The 19,502-nt window shown below is 36.8% G+C and overlaps 1 long non-coding RNA gene across 6 annotated transcripts in view; it reads left to right on the forward strand.

Moving 5' to 3' along the window:
* The window catches only part of LOC135309066 (uncharacterized), a 63,349-nt gene that overhangs the window by 27,494 nt on the left and 16,353 nt on the right, over positions 1-19,502 (forward strand). Inside the window, exons 4-6 of one of the 6 annotated variants that reach the window (XR_010369368.1) lie at positions 10,285-10,415; positions 11,668-11,767; positions 13,415-15,249. The exons of 2 other annotated variants lie outside the window; for them this stretch is intronic. This is a non-coding gene — a long non-coding RNA (uncharacterized LOC135309066). Of the gene's footprint in view, positions 1-10,284; positions 10,416-11,667; positions 11,768-13,414; positions 15,250-19,502 lie in introns of those variants that run through there. 3 more of the 6 variants (XR_010369364.1, XR_010369366.1, XR_010369365.1) reach the window with 3 other exon arrangements.

Consider the following 19,502-nt stretch of genomic DNA (forward strand, 5'->3'; position numbering starts at 1 on the left):
TCATCTAAATTTTAAAAGAATAACTGGAATAGGGAACTATTTGGTTATTTTGCTATATCTAATCGTGAAAAGCAGAAGACAAATGCAGGAGGAGTTAACAAAATTATCACAAAGGAAAATCATATAAATATGTATTAATATCTCTCTATGTGTTAAATATTACATAAAAGATAATGAACCTTGACATAAAAGTGCTCAAAAGAAATTTGTTTGCAGAATAATAGATTGGGCTGGTTATGCATTCCTTGGTATCATTAAAATCATTTTAGATTAAATACTGGTTGATCTGCCTATGTTTTAAGGGGAAGCTTTCTGTTGAAAAAATTAATATACAGAAAATAAGTTACCTGGAAGGCAGTAATCAACACAATAAATTCACCATTTCTAACCTTCCTCTTTAGATGTAAATCCTTGTTGTTTTCGTGCTATTTACTACAGAAAGTATTAAAAGAATACTTACCCACCCTTATCAATGTAATTTAAACATTACATTACTTAGAGAATAAAAGCCATAATATATATCTATAAGGTTCATAAACTCACAAGCAGCCTAATAATTTATTAGCAATCTGCTTGATTCTTTTACACAACTGATTAGAAGATTTCATCAGGGATTGATCTGGTGAAATAGCCTTTGAACTTTTTATAAACGCAAAAACTTAGCCAGGAGGAGCTACACCTGAAATAGGCACAGGAAATACAAGGTGAGAGGGAATTCAGAGCCATGGTGACAAAAATGACTTTGTGAGACAAGAACAGGAGCCAAAATTCCTAACTTCTCCTTCCAAAGTTCTGTCCATTAAATAAATTAGTCTAATTGCAGTATTCTCAGGTTCTGAACTTTGTTATTTTAGTTCTGTGTCCAGTTCTGTGTCCAGATGCTGCCTTTTTTTAAGTACGTGTAGCCAAAATGCAGTTTTGGAGGGCTTTTTATAGAATTAGAAGTTTTTTAAAAGAAAATTAAAAAAAAAAAGGTGCAGGTCATTAAGTAACAGGAGACATCAGAACCATCAAAAGGGTGTTTTTTTCCAAATCTAAAATAAAATTGTCTTTATCTTGTGCAAGTAGGTGAGGGTTTTTGAGTAATTATGAAGATGTGATCTTGAAACTAAGTAGCTTTTCTGAGGTGTATGCAAAGGGTGGTACAGTTGTCAGATTGGAAGCCACTAAGGCCACTTGCAAATCTCAAGATAAATTTCGGCATACAGAAGTTTGTTTGAGGATGTTGGGAATAATCTAATTCACTCTTTCAAATTTAATTTAGTTTTAAGAGGCTTTGTTATACTTAAGCTGTGTCCCTGCCATAGTCCCATGCTGAGTGTGTTGCACATCACATCAGATTAAGGTCAGTTAGCAGTGTTATAAAGACTCTTTTCCTTCCTCTGTCTCTTTTTCTCTTTTAAAATGAAGCATCCTTCAATTTTGTGATTAAAACCCTGTGTCTTGGAGGATGATGAGAGACCCTGGCTGGCTTCCAGCTGTGATTAAGGCTATGTTTTTTGGCCTAAGGTTCATGTGGAATCACAACTTCATTGACCCTTTAATCAGAACTGATTAAGAAGTGATGGCTTGCTTGCTGTTTGGTACTCCATTACCTACCATGTGGAACCTGTAAAAAGGAGATATTGTTTTGTCAGCAGCCATAGCAAATTTAACCTTTGGAAGACTCTGTGCACAAGATCCTTCAAACTGACAGGAAATTTTGAGTACTTTTTCTTCAGTTATGCAATTTTAGAGGAGACTGAGTTTTAGAAAATCCTTAGTATCATGTTGGTGCCAAGGTGACTATTTCCCAGACATCTTTTAGATGTAAGGACCTGAGATATTGTAAAATTCTTCAGGTGTTTGATGTGGCTCACACAACCCTTCACAGGCTGAAGATGAGAGAAGGGAGCAATGGCAACAGTTTACTCTGCTCTACAGAGTAAACAGTTTACACTGCTCTACAAGTAGTTTGAAGGGGCAATACAAGGAATAGAAACATGGATAAATAAGTGGTGACAAAGAAATATCCAATTCATCAGTTAGTGTGTTGTATATCTGTACATTTCTGCAGTCTCTTGGCTGAAAGGCTACTAAAATGTTAGCCGGAGAGCCCTCTTCTTTATTTGGTGAGTGGATTTATGGAGAACCTTGATATTTCAGCCAGGAAATTGGTTATTGTGGAGAGTGGAGCTCACAGGAAGAGTTTCTAGTTATCAAAAGAGGAAATGACTACACTGAAATAGGAAAATACTTCCCCATTTTTTAAAGTTTTACACTAGAAGATGTCTTCTAGTTATTCAAGATTTCTGATAGTCTTCCTCTGATATCTAGCCAGAACAGGAACATGGAAACATGAACTGTTCTGCCCCTGAAAAGCATTTTTATCCTCTTCAGCTTTGGCTTGAACACTGGGAGAGACAGGCAGGCAAACTTTTGCGCATGTTGAGTGTGTGTGTATATGAGTGCATGTGTGTATGCACATATATATCTGTGGGTATATCTCAGTGATTTCAGTCTGGCTTTTCTCTCTGAATATGACAGCCCAGAAAACCAGGTGGAAAAGTGGCAGTATTTGTCTGTTCCTGTGGTCAAGTCAGTGGCCATGGTTAGTCAAATGAACAGAGTAGAAAGATTCCCATCTGCTTTATTAGGGGTAGGCCAATGGTAATCTGATGGTGTGTCAAAAGAAACAAAGAATTATGCCCTTTTAATGGACTCTATACTCTTCTATTGGACAGACATTAGAGGACAATTTTTATAATATACATACTCCAGGGCTATCTCATTTTGCTTTAAATGTCATGCAGGCTTGGGTATGTATGCTTAATAAAGTATATTATAGCCAGGGAAGTTAATAGCCTTAATGTACTGGGCAATGTTAGTGAGTCTGTGACTTAAGATCCTGCAGTTCAATTAGAACAGACAATGAGTCAGAAACAAACTATTTTTAACCATATAAAAGTTACCAAGGAGATGAGTAGTAGTCAGCATGGATGTATCATGAACAAATCATGAATGGGTGTGATAAACATAATTGTATTTTATGGCATGCCTTGTGGATAGAGCGACAAATGTGTTTTTACAACAATAAGGTTTCTGAGTCTTACATGACATTCTGATATTCAAAACAGAGATACACTGATTAAATAAAATTGCTCTTAGGTGGGTGGATATTATGCAGTTGGGATACCATATGTAAAGAGTAGATATGTGTTGCTCAATTTCAACAGCTTTGTGGGATCTGCAGGGGTGAGTTCTGGATATAGGATTCTTTGGAATTATGTTTTCAGACTATGTCTAACTGAAAGATCATTCAAATATGTTGGGAGAAAAACATGTAGAAATCTTAAATGTATTTTGAAGTTTTAAACTGATCAAGTGTACCATATTAGATGACCAAATGGATTGTATAATTTCTAGAGTGTTTGTTTCCTATTATTTCCTTAAAAAGGAGGAAATAACAGGAAACACACAGCTAGTGGAGCTCAGTATTGAAATCAGTGAGCAGCTTATTGCTGAGTGTCAATATACACAAAGATAGGGTCAAAGCTAAAAGTCAACCCAACAGCTTTGAATTAAGATTCTATATCTTTCTTGGATATTCATGTACCTTTTCTTATATCCAGCATGATTTTTATTCCTTGGACAAATTTCCATAGCTGACTCTCATAGTCAAGAAATTTCTCATAAGAGTAGTCTTAGCTTACTTTTTGTTTATTCTGCCTCCTTATTGGGGTTAGCTGAACACTAAAGACTGATTTCCCACCAAGGTACCTGAAGGCCATGGGATCTTCCCAGGACAATATGAGACAGTAGGAAAGTAAGAGAGTTTCTGTGCTGTTTTTAAATGGGTAATGTCTGGAGCAATATTTGTCGGGCTTATTTATAGCATGACATCAGCATGTTTCCAACAAATTCAGCTTTTTTCCATTGCTTTTCTATACATTTTCTATGACATAATAAAGTACAAATTATGTGAACTTAATCAGCCCACCTACCTATGACAGGTGTAAAACTTAAGTTAAAAAAAGCAAATAAGGGAAATGTCATTGTGTTTAAGAGCTGGAAGTTAGCTACTTGAAATAACTCTAATCGCATACAGAATGCAGACCATCTGTAATGGTACTAACTTTATTTTCTTAAATGCTCTTGGAAGTAAAGACAAGTATGCAGAGTCTTAGAAGTTCTTCAAAATAATTCCCAGACAATAGTGTTGTGTCTTTATTTACAACTACTTTTATCTCCATGTAATTCCATAGATTTAATATGATATTACGTTATGGTACATCATGTATTTTTCACCTTTCTCAGGGTGGATATTTCCACAGATATTCTCTTCCTTCTGCATGCAGAAGACTGCTGTGATTCATCCTACTTTGGTGCTGAGTTAGGATATTTTAGCTGCAAACAAATATTACTTGAACTTATTGTTCTGAAGACTAACTTGAATGAATGGATTCCATAAATTCTAGAGACTGCATGAAATACCCTGATACATCTTCATCAAATTCACTTTATTCACTGGAAGAATAGTGGTCTTAATGCATGCTGCTGCATGCTGTTAATATTCTCAGATCATTTTCAGGGCCCTGTGTCTTGTAGTTGTTACCCAATCTTTATCATGGCTTCAATACATTGGAATGAAAGGTGCAAATTATTCATATGGGGAAATGTGAGAGGACTGATAGTACAAAGTCCACAAATATTGAGCTTTGTGTGTCTGTTTTTTAATCTCATCTCTCCCCTTCTGCTTTTTTTTGTTTGTTTGTTTAATAAGCAAACTTCAAGGAGTAATGTATGCAACACTTTTTTTGCTTCTATGTGCAGTTTTATGGGTTTAAAAACAGACTCACAGTGTAAAGATATGTGACCACTTCCACAGAAGCCATTTTCTCTTTTTTATGGTATTATCTCCAACATTTTCAGGCATATTTCAAGTTGATAACATGATATTCAAGTGACCATCAGATAATTATCTTCAGTGGTAGGTGCAGAGCTTCCTGACTCTTAAGCACATTTAGGAAATTATTCTATGCTGTGACAGGGATTGTGTTCTAACTAAGATATTTTGAATGGATTCTCATACTTCTATAAATTATGTTCAGTGACAGTAAAGGATGTTTAAATGTGACTCAATTTCTTTCTAAATGATAAACATTAACTTAAACATTAACTTAGGTTTTGTGACCTATCAGAGAATGTTCATTTATTTCTACTTGCAGACATTCAGCCTGAAAAGTTCATCAGCTGTATTGAGGTAAAGAAAAAATTAATAAGAGAGTGACAAAAATGTTCAAGAACTTCAAGAACTGTGTAATTTTAAAACCATACAAGGGATGCAAAAGAACTTCCCAAATGCATAAGGACCAGATTTACCACAGGCCAAGAGAATACAGTGCATTTTCAAAAAGTCTGAGGCTACATCTGAGTAGCTGAACGATTTCTTTGCATTGCTATTTTCTCAAGATAGTTGGTTAAAGGAGTTATTATTTAATCTAAAAATTTGGAGGACTTTTAATCTAATTTGTCATCTGAAGAGGTTACACAGTAGTTGGACACTAACAATTGCAAAAATAAAGTTCTTTTCTCTTGTGAGATTTCTGAACTTAACTATGATTTGTAAGCACTCCCTAAAATGACCTAAAAGTATTAGGGAATGGAAAGTGGTGTCTGGATTTAAAAATGTCTCCGGGAAATTACCAAGAAGTAAATGTGATTCTAATTCTGCATTAAGTGTTGTATACTATAGAAAATGAAAAAATTGTTAGAGATGTGGATTAACATATTAAAAGTTATAAAGAAGGTGTTCAAAACTCCTACATTGTAGAGAGGAATGTGGAAGAGGAGAAGAAGAGAGTTCTCATTAGACCTGAAGAACTGGTAGATGCTCAAAAGGCAGCCAGTCAGTCATCTAGAGAAGCTCAGTTAAAACCAGCAAGTAATATTGGTAATATTCAGAGAAGCCTCCTGCTCTTTGAGAACATAATGATGAGTACATTTCAAGTCACTTTGGAAAGTGACCTGTCATTATCACTATTTTCAGCAAGAAAAATTGAAACATGAAGAGGGAAAGGTGCCTGACAAAGGTCACACAGGAGAAATATGGCTGCAGTACAAAACATGTCTCCTAAGCTGCCTCTCAGGGCTTGCCCTGACACTAATGGGAGTCAGAGCTTTGACTACAATGGTGATGGGTGAACCAGGGCTCCCATTCCCCTCCAGTAAAGGTGTCTGAGAGCTGTGTGAATGAGGGTCTGGTAATTGCATGGCTAATACTGAAAGGTTTTACGCAAAGTAGAAGACAGGAAAAAGCCTTCATTATTTCAATTAGGAGACTAGGCCATGCATAATGAATCCAGGCAGAAAAGCTGTTCCAGTCAGAGTTAGCTTGGGTTCAGAGAAGGGTGAACCAGAACTTTTTCTGAGGGCTAATTCTGAGAAGGATGAAATATAGAACACAGAATAAGTAAGGGAACTGTGCAGATGGTGAAGGACTGTTATTTATTAACTACTTGAATTGTCTTAGTTTCTTGCCAATGTCCTATTTGGAAGGGCAAAGTAGAGCTTTTTTTAATGGGATGAGTAATGACATAACAATTATCCTGAGAAAATTAAACTATGATTCACTAGAACTCACTGGTACTGAAGAGTATGAAAAGTGTCCATATTCCATGAGCTTTATTCATAACTGAGGGAAATATATTCTGACACTGGAGGGTCTTTTGATGTAGCAAATAGTAATGAAGTAACTGAAAGCAGGATGAAAAAAAAATCAAGTAAGATCAAATAAAATGGACCACTTCTTTTTATCTTGTGACAGTCCAAGTACCATGACAGCAGAGGTAAGTCTTGTGGGAGTATCAAATAATGCAAGTTATCACAAGCCTTTCTGAAAGCTGTGGCCTAATTTGATTGTGACTTGTTGGATTTTTATATAAGGTTTCTGACGAAACAGGGTAAATTTCTGCTGTGGCTTGAAGGTACTTTGTTTGGCTCATGCAGGAGTTCATGGGTTATCTGGTATATATATCCTTGAAGAAAATCTATTTTCAGGGCACAGCTGTTTTCTCTACCACACATCAGTCTTCACTGCACCATTTTAACAATTCAACTAAAAAGTCTGGAAATATTCTAGGAAAAGAAGTTTTTCCTCATAATGCCACCCTTATCTTTCCATATTTTTCCCTCTTTGGTAGTTTTCAAACCGTGCAATGCTTATAGAATAAATGTGTTCAGCAACAGGTTCTGAAAACTGTTAGACCCATAATTTAAAACTGACATCCATGTCTAAATTGTCTTCTCATTCTGAAACCTTCCTTATTTAGTTAAGACTTCTGGCTTTCCTTTAACAGTATACCATCCAGACTCTCACAAAGACATCTGAAGCTGAAAAGACAACATGCATTAAAAATATTTAAATTCTCTTAAAATATGGAAACACTAGGTGTTTCCAAGAATCTAAGTTGCTGTATAAATGAATCATGCAAAGGAAACACCAGAAGTTTACAGACTTGTCACAGCATTCTGTGATGTGTTTTAAGGGAAGTAAATTTTTAAAAGAACCAGAATGGAAAAAAAAAAAAAAAAGGATTTGGTAACACTGCTTAATTAAACAAATAAACAGAGCATAATTTAGTACTTTCAGTCTAGCCAAAGAGTAGGTTTCCAGGTGGTTTTTATTTTTTTTATTTCTCATGTGCTCTTTCCTTCTGAGTGAGATCGCTAATTAAGTCTGTCTTTAGCAAGTAGATATTTGTTCCTCAGTTAGACACCTTGTAATTTTGCTATTAGTGGAAGGAACAATGTGCCAAGTACTGCCTTTTCTACCCTCTGTGCTCTTGCTCCAGCTGTCCCTGTTTTGGCTGGGGGGGTTCTGCTAGAAAACCATCAATTCCTCAGCCTCTTGTGCTCTCCTCAGCCCTGCAGCTGAGATTTGGCTGCTCCTTGCTAACCCAGCCTGGGATTTATCTATTTTCCCTGACTCTGCCAGGCAACCAGGATAAGAGTTTGTCATGCTCCATCCCTCATTAGTAAATAGTTATTTATTTGCCTCGAGTCTTCACACTAATAGCTGTGGCTGTCCTCTAAAGCTTGCTGGAGCCTGCCAGCTCCCAGCCGGTCGCGCTTTGGGGACAGGGGCTGGCGATCCATCACGGCCACACCACAGCTTGGGCGACACGAACTGACACAGCCCACACTTGGCAGCACAACATGACAGCTGGAAACGTGGCAGTGGGTCAGACCAGCCCTCTGAAAACTCCTTACTCACTGCAGACCCCTATTCACCCCTTTTTCTCTATCAAATGTCAACAGCCTCACTTCAAAAGGAGGAAAAAGAGAAACCCCCTGGTGCATTGCAACAATTTCTATGCTTTAGCAATGCAGATTTCTGATTTTGGATATTTACATGAAAATTTGGTGTTACTAATCCTTTAGAAAAATATTTCTACTAAGCTAAAAGCTTAAAGGGATAAGTCAGGTGGAAAATGTGCTGAAGACAAAACAGGTGACTGAAACCTGGCTTAAGTTTCTGTCCTGCCACAGCACTCTGATCCAGGGCTGGTCACTTAGGCTAGGTTTTCAGAGATGTTTGGTTGTCAAGCTCTAATTTGGAAACTCCTAATGCCATTAAATAGCTTCAGTCTGAATTGCCTTTTTTAGAAATTCACTGTTTTATCCCCACTGCATTAAAATTCAAAAAACTAAAAAAACTGAAAAAACAAAAAAAAAAAGGGAAAGGGTTGGTAGTATCACATTAATAACTTAAGGAGATGGATGGATGGAAAGTATCGCTTTTATTTTTCCCTATTTCAGTAAAGACTCCAGACTTGTAATGTACTGTGAACATTCCGGTAAATTGCCTTCAAAGTTCCCATATTTTTCTAAGGGTATAATTTTGGAATTCTGGTACTATTGTTTTGGCATCCAGCATTTACTCTGTGCCTTTCCTCACAGTGTATCATGTAGTTACCATGCCATCTGTGTTTTCTCTTAATTTCAGGCATGGTCTGTTCATTGAAACTTGAATTGGATGGCAGTCTGCAGTTATTTATTTTTTTGATGTCTGGTAGGGCTGTGTATAGGTAGGAAAATCTCATTCTATTACAGATAGTTTTTCTTCTTTGGTTTTGGCCACCATAAACTACAGGTTTTTAAGTATCATCCTTTCTTCCACAGCACATGAAAGTCATGCAGTCCTTCCTATCTCTAATCCCCCACCAACCCTGTCTTCCCTAATTTTTACTGCCTCCCATATGCATAGTCATGACTATTTAAGAAAAGAAAAAGATATATCCTGGTTGACAGCTGTGACAAATGTTCATTCATTACTTTCATGCATAATCAAATTGTTTTCTTAATTGTATCCAATTAATATTTAACTTTTTTACATTCAAATTAAGACACTTGACTTGTAATAAGAGAAGTTTCTCAGAATTATGAAGGACTGAAACCACACTTCTTGTGTTTCACATTGAAACGAAAGGGGAAAGTTCAGACAGTATACCTGAAACAAAACCAAGGAGAATCCATGAGGAAAATCTCTTTTGGTATTCAAAGTGCACTTAGAGCCAAGTTCTCCCATTTTTAAATTTATGCAGAGATAGACACCTCGATGAGGCTACTGATAAGAGGAGCATAAATCATACCTAATAACTGAATGCAACTAAAATTTGGGGTCACATCTGTCTGCCTTACTACATCTGGCAGAGTATAATAATTAGGTTTTCTCATGAAGATGAGAATTACAAAAAATGTATTTGTTGAGATTATTATCCCTTCAAGAGATTTCAGATCCATTTTTAATTGATGTAAATAACAGCTCTGCTGAAGCCAGTTGAACCCTGCTGTTAGCTGCCTGCAGGGAATCTGTCCTTCCATTCCCAGGTCAGATTTGACAAGAGTTGAGTGACCCACAGTTGTTTTTGCTTTGACATTCTCCAAAATATTTGTTATAATTTTATCTTGGTGGGAAGGTTTCTTCACTCTGTTTTGATTTCAAACTTTTTAAAACAAAAAGTAGTTGAAGTAGAAAGAAAGTTTAAAGCACATTTGTTTACAGAGATAATTAAAAGTTTCACTAACAGCATCAGAATTATTTTGTTTTGGTCTAAAACATTTCCCTAAAATAGCACTGTCTAATTTTATTCAAAGTCACAAAATGCCTGTCTGCATCTAATACATTTATAGAGAATGTGAGAGTATTTTTTCAACTAATAAAAAAAAAAGTTTCTTCACTTTGGGTAAGTAAAATGCTAGAGAAGCAATTAATATGTCTTTTTTATGGCTTTTTGTACGTAGTTGCATTTCATCTGGAATACAAACTTAAATGCAGCATAGCTGCTGTTTGTCCCTTGCCTTTCCACGCCCTGTGGGACTGTGTCAGGTGAGCTAATGCTGTGTGCAGAAAGCAGCTACAGTGGATTGAACAGGTGAAGGATTTTGCCCTCATTCATCTGCTTTTAAAGAATGGTGTCCAGGGTGAAGGATGAGTGTTTACTAATGTGTGGGGAAAGAGGTCAAGAAAAGGTTTCTGTTTGTTTTCATGGAATCAAGCCCAGAAATACTTTCGTACAAATCTGTTGTGCCAAATCCAGCTCTATAATTTTAGGATTGATCAGAAAAAAGAAAAAAAAAAAAAAACCCCAATAGGAAGTGAATTTGCAATGTTATCATATGGGAAGGAATGCCTTTTTGACCCCAAGTTTATGTCCTGAAGAATAAAACCTGATAGAAGCTGTCAGTTTTATCTTAAGCTGCAGAGCTGTAAGGATTATTTCAGCTGAGGATCTTAATATTGGTCTCTGCCTTCACACAAGAAATGACACTTATGTAAGGAGATAGCAAGAGCTTTAAGAATTCAAATGAACTTAAAGCACAGGCTCTGTGGGGTAGGGATGCACTTTCTGCCTGGATTCACACACACACTGATACATTTTCCAGTGCTTCTTTAACTTCCACCAAAAACCAAGTGGAAACTCAAAGGCCGGATGCAGCAGCAGGGTTGTCTTTGCTGTATGCTGTCCCATATCTGCTAGGAGAGGGCAACAGGGCGGGGATAACTGTGGCTTCAAAGTAAAATTCCCTATTTCCATTACAAGGGCTTGTGCCCTGCACCCCCAGTGCCTCTGCTACCGCTGAGGGGGTTGTGCTTTTTCAAGAGAACCAGGTCATGGCTATGGAACCCGCAGTCAGGGGAATAATTTTGCCTGAAATGATGGCAGCAGAGTCCTTTTTTCTTACCTTAAACATGGGTAATAAACTGGGAGGTTCACAAAACACGCAACTGGAGATACAGAAAGAGGTGGGTGGCAAAGAGGAGCACAGAAATTATGTTGGATGAGAAGGAGAAAACTTCACATCAGTTGCATGGCGAGGATGTGTGCTGGACAAAACTTTTTTTCTTTGCCTCTCCTTCAGCATGTCTCAGGAAGGACCAGCCAGGAAGGGGAAATCTGTAGCAAACTGTAGGTGGAGATTTATGAGTCAAAGATAACTTAGGGATAGCATTTCCCTGTAGCTGGAGACCTGGGCTTTGGTTCTCAGTTACAGAAAAAATTTTGGGGGGCACTGAAAACTTTCCTAGATAAAAAGAGGAAATTAAGGACTGTTTAAATATCTCTCATTTCTTGTATATTTTCCACTGGGAACTAGGAAATAAGAGAGATTTTTTTTTTTTTTTAGGGAGAACAGCTGAATGCCCTAAGAAAACAAGAGGAAAAAAAAATTAAAAAGAGAAAAAAAAAATCTCTTGGCAATCCTGGATCTCTCTAGGCAATTTTAGGTACCTGCAATAAAATTCTTTCCTAATCACCATCACAGCTGCTTGCTTGGCTAGATGGAACTTTTTTTATCAATACAAAATACCAGCTCTAATAACTTTTGCAGTTTGCAATGGTTGTGAAAGTTCTTTCTGATATACTTTTAGCAGCTTTAGAGATTACTGTCTTTCCAAAACTAGGCTTTTCAAATGAAAGAAATATTTTTTGTTCAGTTTTGAGGAGTCCTCCATAAGATATCCAGCATAAAACATCCTGCAGTGGAATTTTGTTCAGTAATACTGTTCTCATTTAAAACTTTGTAATGAAGGGTCTCAGCAGGCTATAGAAAATCTCTGTGGTCTGCCCATGTTGGCTTAGAGTACATGTGCAGGTCAAAATGCAGTGCTCATAGTTCCTTATTTCTATTATTATGTTTTTTAAAACTCTTTTTAAGGGTCTTTAGGCATCTAGGAATGTTGTCTTGCAGTAAGTACACAATCAACATTAAATATTGGTCTAAATTTCTTAATCTTCTCTTTTAATTACAAATTGGTGGTATTCATCCTCACAGTGTCTTCTCAAAGATTTAAATGGCATCTATTGAGAAACATGTTTTATGAGAACAAAATTAGAGCTGAACAATAGAATTACATTTTTAGGGGGGTTATATAATGCAGGAATTATTTAATAGTAGTTGTGGTGTAATTAGTTTAAAATTATGTATGCAGTTCATGTGTGATTTTTTTTTCTTTAAATTAATTCAGTTTGCATGGAATATTAAAGCAATGAGCTGTCATGCACTGTAAGAAAATAACACAGCTAGACACACAGTGAAGCAGAGTATGGAACAGTCCCTGGAATATTTTAAAATAGTTCAATATTTAAAGAGATTATTTAAAAAAATACTCAGAAGTTATGAATTGTAAGCAGAGATATTTATTAAGCTGTTAACACCATAGATACAAAAATTCTTATTGTCTGCAAATCCTAGAATAGCAGCAGAAGTTTGCTGATGCTGTAGTATCTAAATGGAATCTTAGAAAGTTGGAAAGATTTTGGAAACACTTCAGTGTCATAATTAGAACATGCAGGAGAGAAATACATATTATAGATTTTAAAAATCACCCTGTTTGTATATTTTTGGCAAGCCTGTCTATATGTCATTTATGGATAAATCAGAAAAATATATTTAATCTTCACCCTTTTTGCCCTGTTGGAGAAGCCTCCAGAGCAAACTGCACAAATAGGGGCCCCAAAAAACCAAAGTTATGTATATAAAGGGGTTTGATTCTTTCTCGCCAGTATAAAATTTGCTCATAGAACCAAGTTAAAATAACAAACTCATGGGATTTACAAATAAATGAAGAAGCATTTAAAAATCTGTCTTATCTCTAATTAATCATGTAATAACAGAACAAAGATCTGATTTTTTCATAGTTCCTAGTTCTCTCTTTCATGAAACACAAAGTATTTCCTGAGTTCACTGGTTCAAATACCCACCAGTTTATAATTAGATTTTTCTCCTCCCATCCCCTCACACCAAATTATTCCAGCAACTTTGACCTGTCTTTATCAAGCTTTCTTGAGAGATTTTGTTTCTGTTCTTTATTTTTACTAGCTGTGCAGTAGAACTGCTGTATTAATCTGTGTTTCATATTTTGGGTTTATAGTCAGCCACACTCTGTCGTGTGTTATTTTAAGGAACCTGGAGCTGCTGCTGGACAGACAGGAAAGCAGTTTGGTATCCACGTGTGTCTGAGCAGAGGCATGATAGGAATCCTGCCTCCTCCTGGACTTGCAGTGAAAATGGAGAGAGAGAGATGAGGCAGGACAGAGTCACCACCTGTGGATCCTGTGGCATCTCATTTGTCCTTCTTCACCCTGGGCTTCTGGCTCTGGGTGTCCCAGAGTCTTCTGGGCTGCCACCTTTACACAGTCCAAATTCTGGGTATCCACAGGGTGGTCACAGGTGCCATTCCCACAACTTGGGGTGATGTGTATGGGAGCTACTTCCTTTCCCACAGTTTGCCAAAGTGGAAATTTTTGTCTGGGTGTGTTATTCTGAATGTGCTAACCCGATCTTACCTCTGCTAGGCCTGGAATTATTGCCTTCCTGTTGCAAATTCTTCCCTTCTCTGCTTATCTGAATTATCCCTGTGGTTGCTTATCATCTTATGGCAAGTTCCTCTTGTGGCCTTGATGCTATTTGAGAAAGGCAACAGTGTTCTTTAAGTCCGTTCAAATAGCCATTCTTGGAAGTTTTGTTACATGTGACAAATAAAATATAAGGAAACTTCTTTAAGATTTCAGGGAGGGCAAATTAAGATGAATGATATTATTTCTAGACTAAGCATATTATATGCACATGTTAGCTACCACATCTTGTTTAGTGCTGGGATATCAAATCACATCACCTAACTTTGTTCCAGTTCTGACATTAGAGGTCTTTGTTAAAAGACAACAGTCTTTTCAGCTTTTGCAACATGAGAGTATTTTTATCAAACACTTTGTGAATATTCAGGCATGTGAATGAGACTGCAAATGGAGCAGGGTATGTGTTATTAGTGGAACCATATGTACAGAAAAGATTTCTTAAGGATGCTCTAACACTGTGGAAGACAGCTAGAAATTAGGACCTGGTTAGCAGTCTTAGCTAAACAGAGTATGTCATATTTTGCATTATGTGCCCTTATTTTATCGACGTGTAATGTACTGTCTGGCATGTCACCTCAGAGAGCTTCCTCAGCTGATGCAGAAAGTGACTGTGACAGCTGTTTTTATTGCAAATCTCTCCTCCAGTGTCCCCTCTGCTATAAAATTGGGAAACAAATGAGAGAACTTGATGAATAGCAGATTCAGTTTATTGGCAGTTACATTTATTTTTCTATCTTTATATAAAACATGAAGTATCAATATATCAATCTTTATGTATGTGACTGTAACCATATTTTTCCAGCCTGTGCACAGTGCTTGTATTCTAGGCTCATAAGGTGTGTGGGAAAAGGTCCTCTGAGTGTTTGAATAACTCTAGCACAATAGAGCTTAAAGGATGATTTGTGCCTTTGGGCACTGCAGCTGTGTAAGCACAGAACATCTGAAATATATTCTGGAATATGGAACTGAAAATTAAATGGGAAATGCTCATTATGCTCATGTGTTATGATCAGCCTAATTTGTAAGTACTGAAGTGGTTTGTCTTCAGAGGGACATTAGGTAATATCTGGACGAACCCAAAGCAGCTTTGGCTCTGATTTACAGTGTTATTCAGGCACTTCCTTCACACTGATTTCCAAAGGCAATGGGGATAGATTGACTAGTCTCTAGTGACCACCACCATTTATTCTTTTGACTGAGGGGATGCTTTGCAGCTTATAGGTTGCACAAATCCTGATCAGTCTTAGACAGGTGACCAACACTGTGCCAATGAGCCTAGGGAAACAGAGACAGCTCTAATCACAAACAGATGCCAAACTGACTCCTTTGGCTTATTGAAATCTGTACTTGGACACTGATTGCACACTTAAGGATTGGGAAATCATTGACACTCTTCTTAATTCAAATAAAATCTTAAGATTTAGATCTTAATATAAAATCTATGTGTGTTCTTTAGTGGATAGAACAGGATGGGGGGATAAAGGGGAACGCTTGGTCTAAACCTGGCAGCTGGGTTAGGTGCATGTGCCCCAAGTACAGGCAAGCTGGAAAGTAGGCTGTAGCAGGACACTGGTGCTTGTTGGAGACATTTTCAATAGCCTAGTTTAAACATTGAACTGAACCACCTCTATAAACCTAAGTACATCTTTCATCATGTGGGTCTTCTGCATATCTTTTGAATGCTGAAGACATCTTTGCATGCTATAAATAATTATTGATATTTCACATAAGACACACTAACCATACTCCAGGACTTAGGTGTTATTGATTTAGCCATTACTTTTCACATTTCTTCTTTACCCTTAGAAGATTTGCTGCTCACTGCATTTTATAATTATTGCACGCTGGAATTTTAAGTGCTCCCTGAAACTCCCCTGCCTTTCAGCTAATAAAACAACAGACTAGTGTATTAGATAGGATATTTGCTTTTGTTTTTAACCTCAGATTTATGTGTTACTTTTATCATATCTGGATATACAACAAAGTGAATGATAATATATAGATACAATCTCACTGGCCATAAGTCTCTAGGGAGGAAGATTCCATCTTGACCAGAACCTTGTGCTAGGTTCTATTTCACAATGCTGACCTGAGAAGCTGCAAAGAAATAATGTAGCATCAGCTATCATAAAAGAAATCATCGCCTTTCTCCTACCATTGTCCCACATACTTTGAATTCAGTATTGTCTCTTTACCAAGGAATGTGCCCTACCTGCAGTTGCACATACCACACCACTGAGTGTCCAAGAAAGTGAAATTGCAAGCACTTAATATAAACAGCACCTTCAATCACTGAAAATTAACAAGCTTTTAGTAGTGTTTATAAAGAACAGGAAGGAGATCTTCACTTGATAAGCAGCTATGTATTTTCACATGTGCAATGTAACTGTGTATGGGTTTCTCAATATATGTACAATATACACATTCTTACTGCAAAGATGAGGAAAGAGTGAATGTTAAATTGCTACTTTTTCATTGTGGTCTACAGATCCATTTTATTATCCTATTTAAACAGTTTATCTTCACATTGACACAATTTTTTTTATTTTTATAAAATGAGAATACTATATTTACCAGCATATGGTGTTTGAGATACATGTAGTCAGTACAAACTTGCCTGGAAGTAACATAAGTAGGACAGGATATGAGGCATGTGGATATTCATTTGTGCTTCTGGGTTGCACATGGCCAAGAACAAGGCTCACTGTTTTGAACACTAGTCTGTACTCACACATGGCAAGGATGTAGAGTGAAAAAACAAATTACGGAATTGGAGCTCTGTGTGACCTTGTTTTTTCCTTCTTTGTGCTTTAATTCCTCTGCCTTTCACAAGCAATACTGGCATTTTCCTCGAACTTTAAGTTAATTTTGAGGTCTTAGAAGAAAGGAGGAGTGCTATAAAAACCCCACCTGGGGTAAAAGGGATAGCTTGGAGCTAATCTTGAGGACATTTAAAGTCAGCTTTCTTCATGTTCTTTTAATGAATAAGAATATTGGTTCATTTTTGGAGCCATAAATTGTCATAAAACTCATGGATTTTACCAGTCCCTATTTGTGACTCTGTAAAAGACTATATCTAATATAGTACATATCTTGTGTGATGAGGAATAGTTGATAGACAAAAGAATTGTTCCAATGTTTCATTTTCTCTCAGTTTGCTCTTTTAACTCTTTGCTTTTGTGTTTGGTTTTGAGCAGTTTTTGGGACCTCTGATTTGACACAGGCAGAAAAAAACAATTGGACTTTTTTCCCCTCTAGTCTCCAAGACAGGGTGCAAGTGCTTCATGGAAACATAAAAATATCAATATCATTTAACAATAACAATTTTTCTCCCTATCTTCATTGTGGTATTCCAGAGGATATTGGCATCTGAAAATTGCTCACTGCTGAATTAACTGGGTCACCTTGTGACTGCACAGATGTTACGTTTTAATGGCTTCCATGGCTTCTGGCATTTACTGCCTTAGCAGGCTGGGAGGAGGAGGGTAGGAAAATCATATGCAGTAATTATATAGCTTATTTGCATGAATAGTGTCTTTTTAAACAAAAACACAATTTGGTGTCTTCTCCTTTGACAAAATATTAACAAATTACTTGCAAGCCAAAAACCATCAAGTATCTTTCAGTTCCCATAACCAGAAATCTGAACTTATTTTCCCACAGTTTTCTGGCAGAAACATTAGAAATGTCTGGAAAAATATGGCTACTACTAGATTTTTAATACAAAATGCTTTTAACAAGCAGATCTAATTATTGTTAATATCTTCTTCTTCATGAGGAGAAGTGGAGGGCCAGGCACTGATCTCTGCTCTCTGGTGATCACATATAGGACACAAGGGAACAGCCTGAAATTGTTTTACAGGAAATTTGGGCTAGCTATGAGGAAAAGGTTCTTCACCCAAAGGGTGGCTGGGCAGTGGAACAGGGTCCCCAGGCCAGTGGTCACAGCACCAAGCCTGACAGAGTTCAAGAAACATTTGGACAATGCTGTCTGGCACATGGTGTGGCTCTTGGGGTGTCCTCTGCAGGGCCAGGAGTTGGATTCAGTGATCCTTGTAGGTCCCTGCCAGCTGAGGAGATTCTTGTGGTTCACAAGCAGGGTGAATAACCATGTCTACACTAAAATCAGAGGAACTCTGGTTGTCAGCAGCCAAAAATTTGCCTCAGAAAATATGAGCACAAGGTATTTAACCAAGTTAATTTTTTGGCTTATTTTTTAACTCCGCTGATATAGTCTGTTCTCAGAGTCCATTTATTCAAACTGGGATTAGCAGATAATTCCTCCTGAGCTGCTAAGATAACTTTATGTTATACAACTCACGTTAGTGGTATTATTTTAATAACCTAATGATTAGTTTATTCCACTCTTAATCTGTTCCATATGCAACAGGTTAGGCTGCTTTAAGCAACATCATTTGAATTTCAGTTTCCAAATTTTAGTTTCAGTTATTGCTAATCAATATCAGTTTTAATAATTCCTGTTTCTTAAGAGTTTCATAATCCCATGTTCTGTCCCAAATGGATGTCCATTTTCTATGTTTATAAGCATCTAAATACATTTGGTACATAATATATAATATAACATCAAATGCATATACTGGCCTATTTAGTTTGATAATTACCTACATTTCCCAAGCTGAGCCATTCAGTTACTCTTATTTTTGTAACACAGGAGGTCTGAGGAAGGGATGAGATGTGAATATGAACCCACATTTTTCAATGTAGGTTCATAACTATGAAAGAATCTTTTTCAAAGGGTAGTATAAAAAACATACTTGGAAATCTAAGCACATCTACATAAAACTATGAGAAAGAATACTTTTTCACCTTCCAGGAAAAACAGGTTGCAAGAGCTTTCTTAGTGTCCCCTAAACATCACAAATGTGTTTTCCTGGTTTGAGAGCAAGAAGCATGAGATAAGACAAATGTGTAATTACTTCTTGACCCACTCTTCTGGGTTATACATTTTCATGAGGTGCCATGATTCATTATTTGCGTTGATATGTACAGAAGGATGGGGCTGCTTAGTTGATATTCATTTATTCAACAGTCTGTAATCTATATTTAATGGAGTACCAGACTGTGGCATAATAAACCGTTTAAAAAGATAGCTGCTGCTTACACAGGGGTTATTGCTTGCATAACCTGTACTTACTTTTCATTACAAAACTAAAAGAGCAAAGCATAATTCACACAAGAAAATGAAGTTAACATTTAATGGCTTGAAAAATGATAGTGTACCATAATGCTGTGCAGCACTCTGAACACTTATAAAACAAAACAAGGGAGCAAAAAAAAAAAAAAAAAAACCAAATAAAAAGGCATTAACAGTGCACTGTGAAATATGGGCACCAAAGCAAAACAATGCATTCTAGTTTGCCACCTGCTTAGCAGGACCACTCAAATATTGCTAATTAATCTGAAACAAGTTACTGAGCACACAAAAAGACCTACAGTGGCACAAATGCTCAAATATTTTTTGTCACATTTATTTCTTACATTTGTTGCATTTCTTTTCCTTATGTTTTCCTCCATGTAAATTGAAGTCTTCACATGATATAGAAAGTGCTGTTTACCCTGCATATGGCCATGGAAGCTATTGAC

Source organism: Passer domesticus, chromosome 10, assembly GCF_036417665.1.
Source record: "Passer domesticus isolate bPasDom1 chromosome 10, bPasDom1.hap1, whole genome shotgun sequence".
In the NCBI taxonomy this organism is placed as follows: domain Eukaryota; kingdom Metazoa; phylum Chordata; class Aves; order Passeriformes; family Passeridae; genus Passer; species Passer domesticus.